This window comes from Heterodontus francisci, chromosome 17 (assembly GCF_036365525.1).
Source record: "Heterodontus francisci isolate sHetFra1 chromosome 17, sHetFra1.hap1, whole genome shotgun sequence".
Taxonomy (NCBI): Eukaryota; Metazoa; Chordata; class Chondrichthyes; order Heterodontiformes; family Heterodontidae; genus Heterodontus; species Heterodontus francisci.
In genome coordinates, this window is record NC_090387.1 from 41,553,073 (window position 1) to 41,567,168 (window position 14,096).

Here is a 14,096-nt window from a genome sequence, read left to right on the forward strand (position 1 = left end):
TAATGACTTGGATGCAGGGATAGAAGGTACTATAGCCAAATTTGCAGATGACACTAAAATAGTGGGATAGTAAGTTGCAATAAAGAAATAAGAAATTTACAAATGGATATGAATAGGTTAGGTGACTGGGCCAAAATTTGGCAGATGGAGTTTAACATGCATAAGTGTGAAGCTATCCATTTTGATCAGAAGAATAGAAAGGAAAGGCAAATTATTATCCAAATGGAGAGAAACTTCAGAGTGCTTCGGTGCAGAGGGATCTGGATGTCCTCGTGCATGAATCGCAGAAAACTAGTATGTAGCTACAGCAGGTAATAAGGAAGGCAAATGGAATTTTGGCATTTATTGCTAAAGGAATAGAGTATAAAAGTAGGGTAGTGTTGCTGCAACTGTACAAGGCATTAGTGAGATCACACCTGGAGTATTGCGTACAATTTTGATCCCCTTGAGGAAGGATCACTAGATGGATTCCAGAGATGAGGGGTTTGTCTTACGAAGAGAGATTGAGCAGTTTAGGCCTTTACTCTCTAGAGTTCAGAAGAATAAGAGGAGATCTAATTGAGGTATATAAGATGATTAAGGGGATTGACAAAGTAGATGTAGAGAGGATGTTTCCTCTTGTGGGGCAATCTAGAACAAGAGGTCATAGTTTTAGGATAAGAAATAGCAGATTTAAAACAGAGATGAGGAGAAATTACTTCTCTCAAAGGGTCGTGAGTCTATGGAATTCACTACCCCAGAGTGCGGTGGATGCCGGGACATTGATTAAATTTAAGGAGGAGATAGACAGATTTTTAATTAGTAATGGGTTGAAGGATTATGGAGAACGGGCAGGAAAATGGGGTTGAGGCCGAGACGAGATCAGCCATGATCGTATTGAATGGTGAAGCAGTCTCAAGGGGCTGAATTGCCTACTCCTGCTCCTAGTTCTTATGTTCTTAAGTTCTAACTCAGTTAAAACTACTAAAAATATGCGACACAACCATGCTAGCTAGCATACCTGATAAACACACACACAAAGAGATACAGAGGAGGAGAAAGAATTAAAGGGGGAAGGTTTGAAGTAGTGGATGGAATTCAGTTACTGTTTTTTAGGTTTGCTGTGAAGTCTTTGATTGAATTAAGTCTTGCAATTCTCGTTGGGGCCTAATATACATTTTCAAACATGCTTTGCTGGTACCAGAAGACTGCAGGGGTCTTCTGTCTTGAGGCTTTAGTTACTTCCGTGGGTCCTTGTAATTTTGCGTGAGAGACAGAGAGCTTGCTTCTCTTTGGTCTTCAAAAGCAGTCTGCCCCAAAACATTACTGTGAGCACAATTCAATCAATCCCCAGATTGGCCAGCAGGTTAATCATGTGACTAGCTCTTTGTTTGGGGCAGCATCACCTGCGAGGTTTGTTTATTCTTCAAAGCTTACTGGATATACTCAGTGGGGGAGGAGGGTTGGAATGCTGGCTCTTACACAGACAATGACTTTCAATGTCTTTTGATCATCACTTTTGACAAAACCCATCTGGCTAATTGAATCAGGGAGCACTCCCATTGTCTCTCTAGGCAACTGTCTCTCAGAATGCAAATGTGCAACCATGTTTTCAGCCACTGCCCTGTAGTCTTTTTTAAACAAGTTATGTTCAAGGAGCCCCGAGGATAGCAATCTTCAGATTGGAGGGAAAAATGGTTGGTCACTCGCCTTGGGAGATCTGATTTCCTAGCCTTGGCATGCAACATAATCCCACACTGCTCAAGTACTGCACCATCATTCTCACTGCCTGACTGCCACACTAATGCCAGGTGAAGGAAGTGAAAATGGGCCCTGAGAAGTCAAGAGTTGCTTTAAAACATCTCATTTGATACTGCTTAACAACACAGCTTTTAATGACAAAAGGCTCACAGAGAACCATTAACTTAGCAGAGCAGGACAGCAAACCAAAGAGCGCCAGTGGGACAGAAGGCTCAGAGATCCATTTTAAAATGTGTTTTCAATGAAAGAAGTACTCAAGGAGCATTAACTTAGCAGGACAGCAAAGCTATGGGAGCCATTAACTTAACAAGTCAACAAAGCATTGTGGGGCAGCACAGCAAAGGCTCAGGGAGCCATTTACAAACGTACTTTTAATTAAACAAAATGCTCACGGAGCCATTAATTTAGTGATGCAGTAAAGCAATGGGAGCCAGGGCTGTAAAAGGCTAAGACAACTACTTTAAAATGTACAAAATCTTTGAGAAAAGGCTGATGAAGCTATTTACAAATTATGGGATTACGATGGAAAGAAGTGGAGACAGCCCTGAAAATGCTGAGAAACAATAGTTCTTTGATTGCATCTCCTGACTGTAGGATTTTTATATTAATAAGTCTCTTGGCTGTAGGAGTTAGGGGCATCAGCAGTTCATGAAAATATGAAGCATCATCTCCTGCTGTGAAACACGCATTGGCTCTGGTGATCCATCAGTGATCCATCTCATGCAAGTTGCGGTTTACTGCAGATTGATTGATCTATGTCCCCTGAGCAACTGGCATTGAAGTTCAAGGCAATCATCATGGACAAGACCACCTCAGTCATGGAGGACTTTGGAGGTCAAGTGAAATCAGCGGAGACAGAACCTATCGACACATCCAAGTAATTTTGGTGCTGTCTGTAGACCCACCTGCTTGGGTAGACACAATCTGCTAAAACTTCTCTGATGCAAGCACATCTGTTTTTTCTCCTGATGGCAAAACTCCTCCTCAACCTCTAACTCGCTGAGGCAAAGAAGTTCCCACAGGAATTGTAATCTTATGCAGAAGGTTCTGGTACTAGGAACAGCCAGTTCCCCAGAACAATAGATGCAAATGCATAAAAATAAGCTAAGATCAGGATTGAACTGAGAAGTAGCCTAAAACACAATGGAAAGAGTAGAAAGACAGAAGGAAATTATTGTTAATGACAAGAAAGCTACTTCCTTTGCATTAATGCGACAAGCACATTGATGTTGCAGACCGGGAAGACGAGTTGCAAGTGCATCTGGTTTATGCACGTGCACAATTATAGGATCACACAAGTGAAGCAAACCACCAGAAAGTGTGGGACAGGGACATCCATCCTTCATTTTAGAATGTTGAACAGCGTAATGAGGCTCCAACAGCCAGTAGCATGAGCTTTCTCCACCCCCAGAGCTGCTGGTGAGAAAATACAATGAGCAGACTGCACTGGTACCTGGCTTCCACTCCCGATTTCCCTCCCAATTGCCTAATGTACTTGGGCAAATGGAAAATCTGCCCTAATGTTGCTGTTAATGACTGTGTATCTTATAAGATTTAACTCCTACAGGCAATTTTAGGGAAATGTCTCTGTAAAAGTCAGCTGGAAAGTTCTGAAAGGTCAAAAATTTCAATTTTGTGCATTGAACTGCACTTGATTCTGTTTAACCTATGAAAGTTTTGACAAATACAACAGCTAATAAGTTTCTTAATTTTTAATGTGCTTTTCATATTTTGTTTGGTTAAATGTTTTTTCCTGTATTTGAAGGTGATGAAATTAACAATATTGGATTGTGTGGCTAGACTCAGGCCATTTATGTAGAAGATAACCACATTTCAGACAGTCCTAGCCTGCCATATTCGACGAACCTTAATCCAGTCCCAGGATCCAATCAACACCTGACAATAAGGCCCAACTGTTCTCACATTTGGTGAGAGTCTCACATATGAGGTTGGATTCTCACACCTGAGGATTGCAGCCTCACACACCTCAGGGATCTTGTGGAAATTTCTGTGATTTTTTTTAACTTGTTGGAATAGCTATATAGTTTTAATTGAGTACATTTACAACAATTCTAGATGGTGGAGTGGCCCTGCCGCAAAGCTACAAGAGAAAACACACACATCTCACAGCCAGGCAGACTGGGAAAATGGAGTAAATGGAAGAGAAGGGCATGGGAAAGAGGATAGAGAGAGAAGAATATATTAATGCCACTTGGTCCTTGTGACTGACACTGCTTGCTATTTTGAACTACATTTATATTTTTGACTCAAGGTAATTCGGATATATGGCATGCAACTGGGCGGCACAGTGGCGCAGTGGTTAGCACTGCAGCCTCACAGCTCCAGCGACCCGGGTTCAATTCTGGGTACTGCCTGTGTGGAGTTTGCACAAGTTCTCCCTGTGTCTGCGTGGGTTTTCTCCGGGTGCTCCGGTTTCCTCCCACAAGCCAAACGACTTGCTGGTTGGTAGGTAAATTGGCCATTATAAATTGCCCCTAGTACAGGTAGGTGGTAGGGAAATATAGGGACAGGTGGGGATGTGGTAGGAATATGGGATTAGTGTAGGATTAGTATAAATGGGCGGTTGATGGTCGGCACAGACTCGGTGGGCCGAAGGGCCTGTTTCAGTGCTGTATCTCTAAACATAAACTAAACTGAAAATCTTACAACGAGGAATTTTCCGATATTGACAGTTCTGCTGATCGTTTCGCTTGTCTTAATAAGGTGATATTATTATCCAGAGAGATCTGAATTTATCACTTTATTGCTACTAAGTCTATTATTGTAATGACCATATTTGCACTTCAAATGTGCTTTGTGCAAAAATAACTACACTGTTCATATACCCAACATTAATGCTTTAAGGCCTCATACAGTGAATTTCTTAAACCAACAGAATATCACATAGTTAACCAGACCAAACTCTGAATCAGCTGAGGTGTTTCTACTTCTCTATTTATGCAAAAACTTAAAATGTGGGCTGAAATTAAAATACTGTTTTGTGAGCAGAGCTCTTTAATTGTTTTCAATTGTGACTGTAAATGTTTCTATTAAGTACCTTATCATACAAAATGATGCAATCACATCAGCTTTTAATGGTGCAATCAAGCCTTTCCAGTTTTTATATACAGAAATGCATGTGCCTGGAGAAGGCTGTATTTCTGTATTATGATGCCTGTCTCATCCATGGAGAAAACGGTCTAACTTCAATCTGACCCTCATTCTGACTAATCTACCCTGCAGCAAAGGAAATTTGTTATAGAAATAATCTTTGGCATTGCATTAAAATGGATAGATATAAGGAATGACCTGAGATGGTGTGTTATAAAAGGGCCATTTTAAGAGAAATAAATGTGTATAGAAACAATGACTTCATTTATTTTGCGAACCTGGCTTAATTACCAAGCAAGAATATAATTTTCCTGAAGGGTGGTGCATTCAGGGATAAGTGGCCACAGGTTTAGTAGTTGTGGAACAAATTGTTTTCATGCAACAAGCTCGTTGTAAATGTGGTCTCCACGAATCATGTCTGGAAATATAGAATTTATTCTTCAACTTTGCCTGGAGGTAAAAGTAGAAGAGAACAGATTTTTTATTCCTGGCCCTATGAGTCCTGACCATAGAGAATGAATGGCTTTAGTACTGTACCCAGACAGAAAAATCAATGCTTCATATCAGGAGGCTTTAGGGGTTAGGCTCCCATGTTCATGTCAACAAGGCTATTGGTTTTCTTAATACTCCAAAGTTGTCGTTTCCCTGCTGTGGGAAGCACTGCAGTGACTTGTGTGGTCAAAGCTTCACAAAGAATGTAATCTGGACCAACCGTAGGGAAAGGAAAGAAAATTTAAGTATGATGTAGGCTTTCCCACCAGGTGAGACCATTTATATGAGCACACACAGAGGAAAAATACATCTATTCCTTCAGAATGCTAAAAAATAAAGTGGTTCACTTTAGTAAAAAAAATGTTAACAGGATGATTTCAATATAATGTTTTATAGCAATCCATTAATACATTGCTATATTTAATTTGAGCTTGATAAGAAAAAGCATGTTGATGCATTGTATTTTAAGCTTCTTGTGCAACATAGAATAAAAATATTTCATTGATATTGTGGTAACTATAATGGTGAGCCACTGAAGGTGTAACATTTATTTGAGCAAAAAGAGCATGATATAAAAAGAGCAGAGGAATTGCTAACTGGATGTTGTTCTGCTAAGTAACGAGGTTGAAAATATATGCCACTTATTTAGGGTTTCCATGACCCAGTCCACTTCTTATAACTTTTTAACTGGCCCTATTGTTGTCGTATTTAGTGACACAGCTTTAATGTTGAAAATGCTGGAGGCTACAGTGAGCATTGCTCACCCAGAACAATCGGATGAAAAGGCAGTGCAGATGTAATTTGTTTTCAATGGCTGTTTCAAAAGAATAATTGTGGTGACATTGCCGGATCAATATTATAGATTTTTGTTTTCGAGTACACTGTATGTGTGGTGCTAAGGGGAGGCAGGAAATATAACACTGCAGCTTGAATACGATAAAATGGATTGAGGTCTGCGGGTATTTGTCGGCTGGTAGCCATCATGGGCTGGTGCATCATTGGTGGGATTACAGAGGGTGTCCTCTGGGTTTGTGTTTTTATCTGATACTTATAAAGTGTAGCTGTTTCTCCTACTTCCCCTCTTTCTTTCCATCTCCAGGTGGGGAATGCTGGCTCTTTAGACTAAGCTCACATAAAATACATGTTGAAATCTTGTAAAAAAGAAAGCTGCAGGCTCTTGGGCCAGCCACATAAACATACAGAAGTTTCTAATCACCAACATGGGGAATAGAAAATAAAAAGCAAAGTGTCTAAATCCCTGCCTAGCTTCAGCTGTCAGGGCCTTAGTTTGTTTCTTTGCTTTTTACAGCTGCTCGGCTGGGAAACCTACTGGAGACTGTAACAGGAATTCTCATTTCTGCCCTGAATAAAAAGGGTTCTACTGAGCTATCATTAGCAAAGAATTGTGGTCTATGCCTTTAAAAATCTTTATCCAGCTTTAAAAATAATATATGAAGCAGGAGCCACTGTTAGATGTGTTGCAATAGGTTTTATGAAGAATTTCTGCCTGACACAGTCTGACACATTAATATCAGCGAGGCATTTGGTTTTATCTGCCAGGAGGGAAAGGGAAGTGTATTGATCATTTTCATAACAATAAAGACAGATATCATTAATGGTTTCACATATTCACATACACATTTGGTAGAAAATAATGCAGTGGAAAACAAAGGTAATAGGAGTACATAATATTGAAATATAAAAAGTCATGTAAAAAGAAATGTGAATTTGTATGATTAAATTTAATAGGACTGTATAGTCTTGAATGAGACATTTTCCCAAGGGTAGTTAGCAGTGTTGGTGGCATCAGATGGGGGTCATTTTTCAGGCCTGCTATTTCCTATGGGTCGGTGTCCTGAGGCTTTCCTATAAATGGCCTCTTTATGCAGTAAGATAATGGGCAGTTTGTGCATTGCTAAATCAGCCTATTTTGTTGGAGGCATTGCAGTCGGGGTACTAATAATTTGTCAGTGCAAAATACAGTGCATCTCAACAGGAGTCTGTTTAAGGGGACATCATTTCTCGATAAGCTCTTGCTTAGGTCAACATGCAGCAGTGCTCTTACACTATTCCCCTGTTGCTTCTGCCACACGGGAACACTCTGATTTATTGGGAAAGCACTAGTCGTGTCCTCTGCCTGACTGAATTCACAATGTGAAAATATTTTTAAAAAGGAAATGGAACAGGTCACATTAAGAATCCTTGCAAAATGTTCTCTCTTAGGCTTAAAAAATATAATTTACGGATGACCATTTTCCAAGATATTTGCATATGCAGGAAAGAGCACAATTTGGTTTTTGCTTAACCTGTTCAATTGGCAGATCATATTTACCAGGTCATTTATTGGTGAAGGCAGTAAATTACTCTTTCTTCCACCTTTTACTGACAGGTGAAAAGCAGTTCTGTGTGACCGCCGCACGATCCTCTGGTGGCCATTGCTATTCATCTGGTAGCACACAGGTAAAGATGAACACTTTAAAATGATGGCTTGGAAAGAAAAACAAGATGTCTTATCTGGTTATAAATTTAACTCTTGTACGATCAGCCTGGGCCAATTAGGACACCCCTGGGGTACAGCCTGCAGTGCCTGTATGAGCTGAAAGCCTGATTAGTCCAGGTCTCTTGATACTTGTTTTCACTTGTAAATGCTGGCACATATTGTATTGATTTTCATTTAGATATCTTAATGTTCAGAGACAATTCAAGCAGATGTGGGCTGGACTCAGAGCTATGAGGATGCTACACTGTTGTCTGGGAGCATTTCTTCTTGCGGTTTTGTTTCATTTTTCCAAACGTAACAGATTTTAAATCACAAGATATAAATGAAATGTGCTGAGTTTGCCAATCAGTCATGTAATGTATAAACATTGCTGCTGCCCTTTGCTAACATCCTATTACCACTGGGTAGTTGGGTAGTCAAACAGGAATAAAAATTACACTGCAAATATCGTAAGTTAGGAGTGATTTGTGGAGCAAGATGCCTGACAGTTCGTAAAGAGTTATACACATCAACATTGCTGGAAATCAGCCTTGTTATGGCTTTTGTACGTCTATAAAGATTGTTCATTTCATATAAAACAGCTACCTGCACTGAGAGTCTGAAAGGAAGACTGATGCTGGTTATAAATATAGAAGAAAATCTATTTGTCTACCCTTCCTGCTGTTTGCTAGTTAGACAATACAAACCAAATGGTGTTCCTAGGCAGCGGGTGTGTTTCATTGGGCACCTCCTCTTTCATCCTGTGGCTGGGATTGAAATATGCCATCTCTCTTTGTCATAGTAGATAAACCAATGAAGTGTAACCCAGAGCCACAGTGTTGGTCTCCAGCTACCAGCAGCACAGTAACAGTAATGAAAAACTGCACTGCTCCCCAGTAAAACAAAGTGTGAGTGGTAAAGAGACCTGTCTGTAGCCTGGCTAGGAGCGGATGCCACTAAAGATTAAAAGAAACAACTACTTAGAAAGGAAATGTAATAAATGGTGATATACACGAAGGGTGGAGGAATGATGGCTTACAGAAAAAACCCACAACAAACATTGAGTGATGGCAGAATGCAGGAGTGATGAGCACAACAGGCTTAAGTGAAGTTTTGTGACTTAATATTATGAGTGGTTTATTTTTTATGAAAGGAGAATCTCCTCCTAATGTATTTGGCTTATGGGATACAGTTTTATGTTCTGGCACTCCACAAGTTTTTTTAAGGCAAAAAAACTGAAAAGCAATGAGGAATTGTTCACTGCATTTGAAGCAAAACCACTCTCTGAGGTGGGTCAATGTGGTTATAGTGTTTGGCAGTGATATCTGGGAGCCATTGTTCCAGTGGTGGTGAGTGTTAGCTGCCAACTATTGGTTGTAACCACAGCTATAATGATGTACACACAGACTAAGAAAGCAGAGTTTAGAGTTAGGATGGTGCTGGTATGCTGACCATTACCAAACTATTGTTTTTTCCAATGAATATTGCTTGCTTTGTATAATCAGAGTGCTTTTATTGTCAGTCTAAACACTACTGCGTCTAAAGAAAATGAATCCTTGGTCAGACACCATCTGGAGTATGGTGTTCAGTTCTAGGCACCATACACTTGGAATTATATGTTAGATAGGGGGCTGGATTTTATGAGCTCACTGCCGAGATAGAGATCACCAAAAATGGGAGACTGCCCGCGTGGGCCGCACACCAAAGAGCCACTGCAATCTCAAGCGGGTGGCTCATTTAAATAGCTGGGGTGGGCCGCCCCCCCCCGACAATCACATGGAGGGGGCAGGCTGTCTGTCCCCAGCATGGCATCAGCTGCCTGTGCGCAGGCACTGACACCATTTTTAAAGGGCTGTCAGCCTCACCAGCTTATTTAAATATTTAAAGACAGATTGAATAAAATTAAATAAATACATTTCTTTTGCCCCTCTCCCATCCTCCCATTAACAATTACATTAACTATTTGCCCTTCCCCCCCAAAACACTTACCTGCAACATCTGACCTTACCCCCCCCTCCCCCAAACTGTATAAAGTTTAAAGCACAACACTTCCCACCATCCCCTACACCCATGGTGTTAATTTGACCCTGTCCCCCACCACCGCAACCACCCCCCCCACCCCCCCCGCACTGATAAACTTACCTTTTCCCCCTCCCCACCAGTGTGGCGCCTCATTTCCCTGGATGGGGATCTGAAGGCGCGGGAGTGCCAGCTGCCAGGCCAAAGATCATGGTGCGCCCTCTAGATTAAGGGTAAGTACATGCAAATCTATTAATTTTATTCAATTGCATATGGTAATTGTGGTCCTGTCGCCGAGTGATGGGAGGGCCTCCACTGTGCTGTGCCACGACTGGGAGGATCGGGTCGGGCCCTGCCGACATCGTGGTCTGTGGCAGGCCTCATCCGAGGCCATCTTCAGGCCAACCCTGACATGGATCCTGACATTGAGGGCTCCTTATAATCCAGCTGATAGAGTGGGAACAGTGCAGATTTACCAAAATGATACAGGGTCTAAAGGGTTAAGTTGTGCGTTTCGGTTGCGTAATCTTGTGTTGCATTCCCTTGAGTTTAAAGGGTTGAGGGAAGATCTAATTTGGTGTAATTAAAATAAAAGGTTTCAATAGGGTAGATACAGAGAAACTATTTCATCCAGAACAAGGGGGCACAATCTTAAAATTAGAGCCAGGCCATGTACGAATGAAATCAGGAGCGATTTTTCACTCAAAGGGTAGTGGAATTCTGGAAATCTGGAATTTTCTCCCTAATTGGTCAATTTAAAATTACACACTAAGTTAGACAGATTTTTTAGTAGGTAGGTATATAAAAGGATGTGGATTAGAGGCAGGTAAATGGAGTTGAGGTACAGACCAATCATGATCTAATTAAATAGTGGAACAGGTTCGAGGGGCTGAATGACATATTCCTGTCCCTATATTTCTAATTTACTTTTAAAGTTAGTTAATGACAGCGAGTGCAGATTCTGCCAGTTTTAAAATGTTAAAAATGGTGAAATGTTTGCAAGAGCTTAACACTTTTAAACTTCCAGTTCACAAGTTTGCAAACTTATATTTCGGTTGTAGCTGATAGTACAGGCCAGCCAGGAAGACAACCATTAGTTTCAGTTACAGGGTGGCTTCTTGCTGTTTGAAATGAGTTGTATCATCTTTCAGATTGGGCTGCTCAGTGGACCAACCTGCCACAGGGAGAGAAAGCAACTATTGTTTCTCACATTATGGTGCATCTTTTACAGCTGATTGTGGGAGTAGCGATGAGGAAGACGTTCCCCGACCTGCACTGTTTTCATCAGTAAGAAGGCTGCTAAGTGGAAAGCAATGGGGACCAAAATCGTAGGTTATAGCTTTGTGGTCTTGGATTAGTTCACTGTAAAATTGGCTTCCATCTACAACAATAAAATCAGGAAACACATAAGTACAGAGAAACGAAAACACAGGTCCCTACCGTACTTTTCTGGGGCTTTTTAAAAAATCTTAGTAGCACTAGTTCTTGATGCACCTTGTGTACACTGTAATGGTGCATTAAGGGAAACAAGTGTTTAAATATGCCAAACACCTCTGATCTTGAGGCAGGTAGTTAACAAAACCAAAATATAAAAGCACATTAGTCTTCAAATTGTTACACAATACCAAGACAGGCTCAACAAAAACATTATTCTTTAGATTTGCAATTAATTACCCTTATGCTTGTAACTTGCATTCAATTTGCATATCTTAAAGAAGTGCAGATTCCTAATAGCTTAGTTATTTAAAGCTGCCTTCTGACTAGTCTAGTTTCAATCTGCTTTGCATGCTTAGAATTTTTCTTGTTCTATGTTTACATTTGTTTATTCTTTGTTTCTAGTTCCCTCTTATTTGTAATCACTTGTACCAGCTACAGATAGAAAAGCCTGCTCAGAAGACAGAGTGAGTGGTCAGATTCTCAGATGCTTTTTTCCCCAGAACACCTTGGTTTGGATATCTGACATGTTCTATACATCTTTCCAATTTCACCCTCATTAGACAAATATATCTTGATGTATAGCTTTCAAGAAATGGCATTTTTTGCTATGCATCTGCTGTGCTTTGTCTTATGCACTAAGTTTGTATGGTTCATTTACTATATTTCTCATATAAATAATTTACATGTTGTGCACTTGTACACATAGATAAGGGTCATCCTTCATTAATATTCCACCTGAGGGTCACATTTTGTATCCATGTTCTGTTTGCAGCAAGCTCAAAACCCAATATAATTTCATGTTTCTTCTAATTGTACTGTGAACTGTGATTAACAAGGACACATGTGGTCCATACTAATTTCTTACAAGTTGAACAAAAATTGACTCATCCAAGTTTGTGTGATGTATCCTGTAAAACTATTAAGGCATCCAAACAGTTCAATGTGGCATATGTTAAAAATGAATGTGGGCCTCTACTTATAGAGCTTTACCTTTCATGTGAGCACAGTGCATCACAGTAACTATACCTACACATCGAGCCAAACTCCTAAGTTACTTTATGTGCTTAAAATATTTTACCAGTTCTTCAAATATGCATCACTAATAGACACTGCAATATCTGTTAGATTTTACCATGTGTCCGTGGCATGGCTGGAACGTATGACCTGATTAAAGTTGAATTTCTAGTATTTTATACTTTTTAAAAAAAATTTGAAAATGAAAGCAATCTGTGATAATTATTTAAAAAGATATTGTAATACAATAACTGATAAATAACATAGTGAGAGCAGTTAGAGTTAACAGAGCAACTTTAATCAGAATAATTGGTTATGCATCATAGCCTCTGCATGCAGAAGATATATTGTACTGTGGATAGATTGTTTTCAAAGATTATATAGAAAGCAATAGAAAGATATGACAATACAATATAATGCTCTGGACTTTGTCCACTGATTTTTGTAATTGAATATTCTACTGAAATGATTAATCAAATATTTGGCTATCTTAAATCATCATAAAAATCAAACCACTTCTTGTTTAAGTGTAAATCTTGCACACTAGAATGTTTGTGTTTTGTCAAACAAGGCCCAATGTAATTCGGATCACATTTTGGGGTTTTTGCAAGCTATTAAATTGAAAACAAAAACCAATTTCAGGATGTGCTTTTTTACTGAAGCAATACAATCACCTTTGTACAACACAACCCGAATGACTGGATCAAAAGTGCATCTGGGGCTGCACTGTAGCTATATAATCTGACTTTTCTTATTTTCTATCATTCAAAAGTTTAATTGTCATAGGCTTTGTAAAATGAAAATGACTATTAAGATTTTATTAACATTAATATTGCATGAAGTGATGTTTACACTTTAGGCAGTGTGCTTATAATTTGAAATGCTTTTTTTAGAAAAACAATGTCCCTAACCACCACATCAACCTCTCGCCATCTTTTCCCCAGACTACGGTGTTAAAGTGTCTGTGCAGCAATATCATTCTCCTCTGAATGCTTGCCTATTGTGTGGTAGAGAATGCTTTTTTTAATAAACATCTTAATTAAAAAACAGAAACGAGTGTGCAATTTTGTGAAACTTAATGCACTGGAATTTTGAACAGAACAAGATTATTAATTTATATGCTGAATTATTATTTCTATTTCTCTCACTGCATTTTTTTTGTTTTAGTTCATGATTAAAGGGAAAGATTTAGATGTTGAATATTAACCTTAGAAATAACATAACCGCTAGAAAAAAGGGATATTGATGAATAATGGTCTGCTTTTTAAATCAAATGTACAGTTCAAAAGTATTTATTTTGGTATAATTGAGCTGTATTACTGGAGAGAAATAACCTTGCTGTAATACCAGAACCTCCAGCACTGTAAGAGCAATGATCACAGAAATTATATTTTTTAATATATTTTTTCTGAGAGTATGCTAAAATTTCTGTACAGTAAAAACTTTCTTTTAACCCTCTCCCATCATCAAGTGCCTTAACATGATCCCCAAACAGGTACTATACTTTCTAAGGCAGTTGTGTTATGGATATTCGATTGCCATTATTACGAATTGAAAACAGATTTAGTTTGACATCATTGCACGGCACAATTTTATAGCAATTATTCAAGTAGGAAATCTGTGCAGTCTTTATTCACTTAGCGCGATTACACTGGGTTCCTTACATATTCTGAGAGTTTCTTTTTTAAAAATCATGAGATTTTGTATTTTAGTTTTCTTCCCTTCTTGCACGGGTTCTCCCTTTTTGGACATCGCCTCTTACCAGGATGTGGAGGAGCTGTTATAATTTTTGAGTTTTTACTAT

General features: G+C 39.3%; 1 long non-coding RNA gene across 2 annotated transcripts in view; it reads left to right on the top strand.

Annotated features, from left to right (window-relative positions):
• Positions 1–13,277, top strand: part of LOC137378872 (uncharacterized) — a 97,986-nt gene extending 84,709 nt beyond the window's left edge. For both annotated transcript variants that reach the window (XR_010976687.1, XR_010976688.1), the window contains exons 3-5: positions 7,733–7,803; positions 11,073–11,169; positions 11,681–13,277. This is a non-coding gene — a long non-coding RNA (uncharacterized lncRNA). The remainder of the gene's footprint in view (positions 1–7,732; positions 7,804–11,072; positions 11,170–11,680) is intronic.
• The last annotated feature ends 819 nt before the right edge of the window (positions 13,278–14,096 follow it).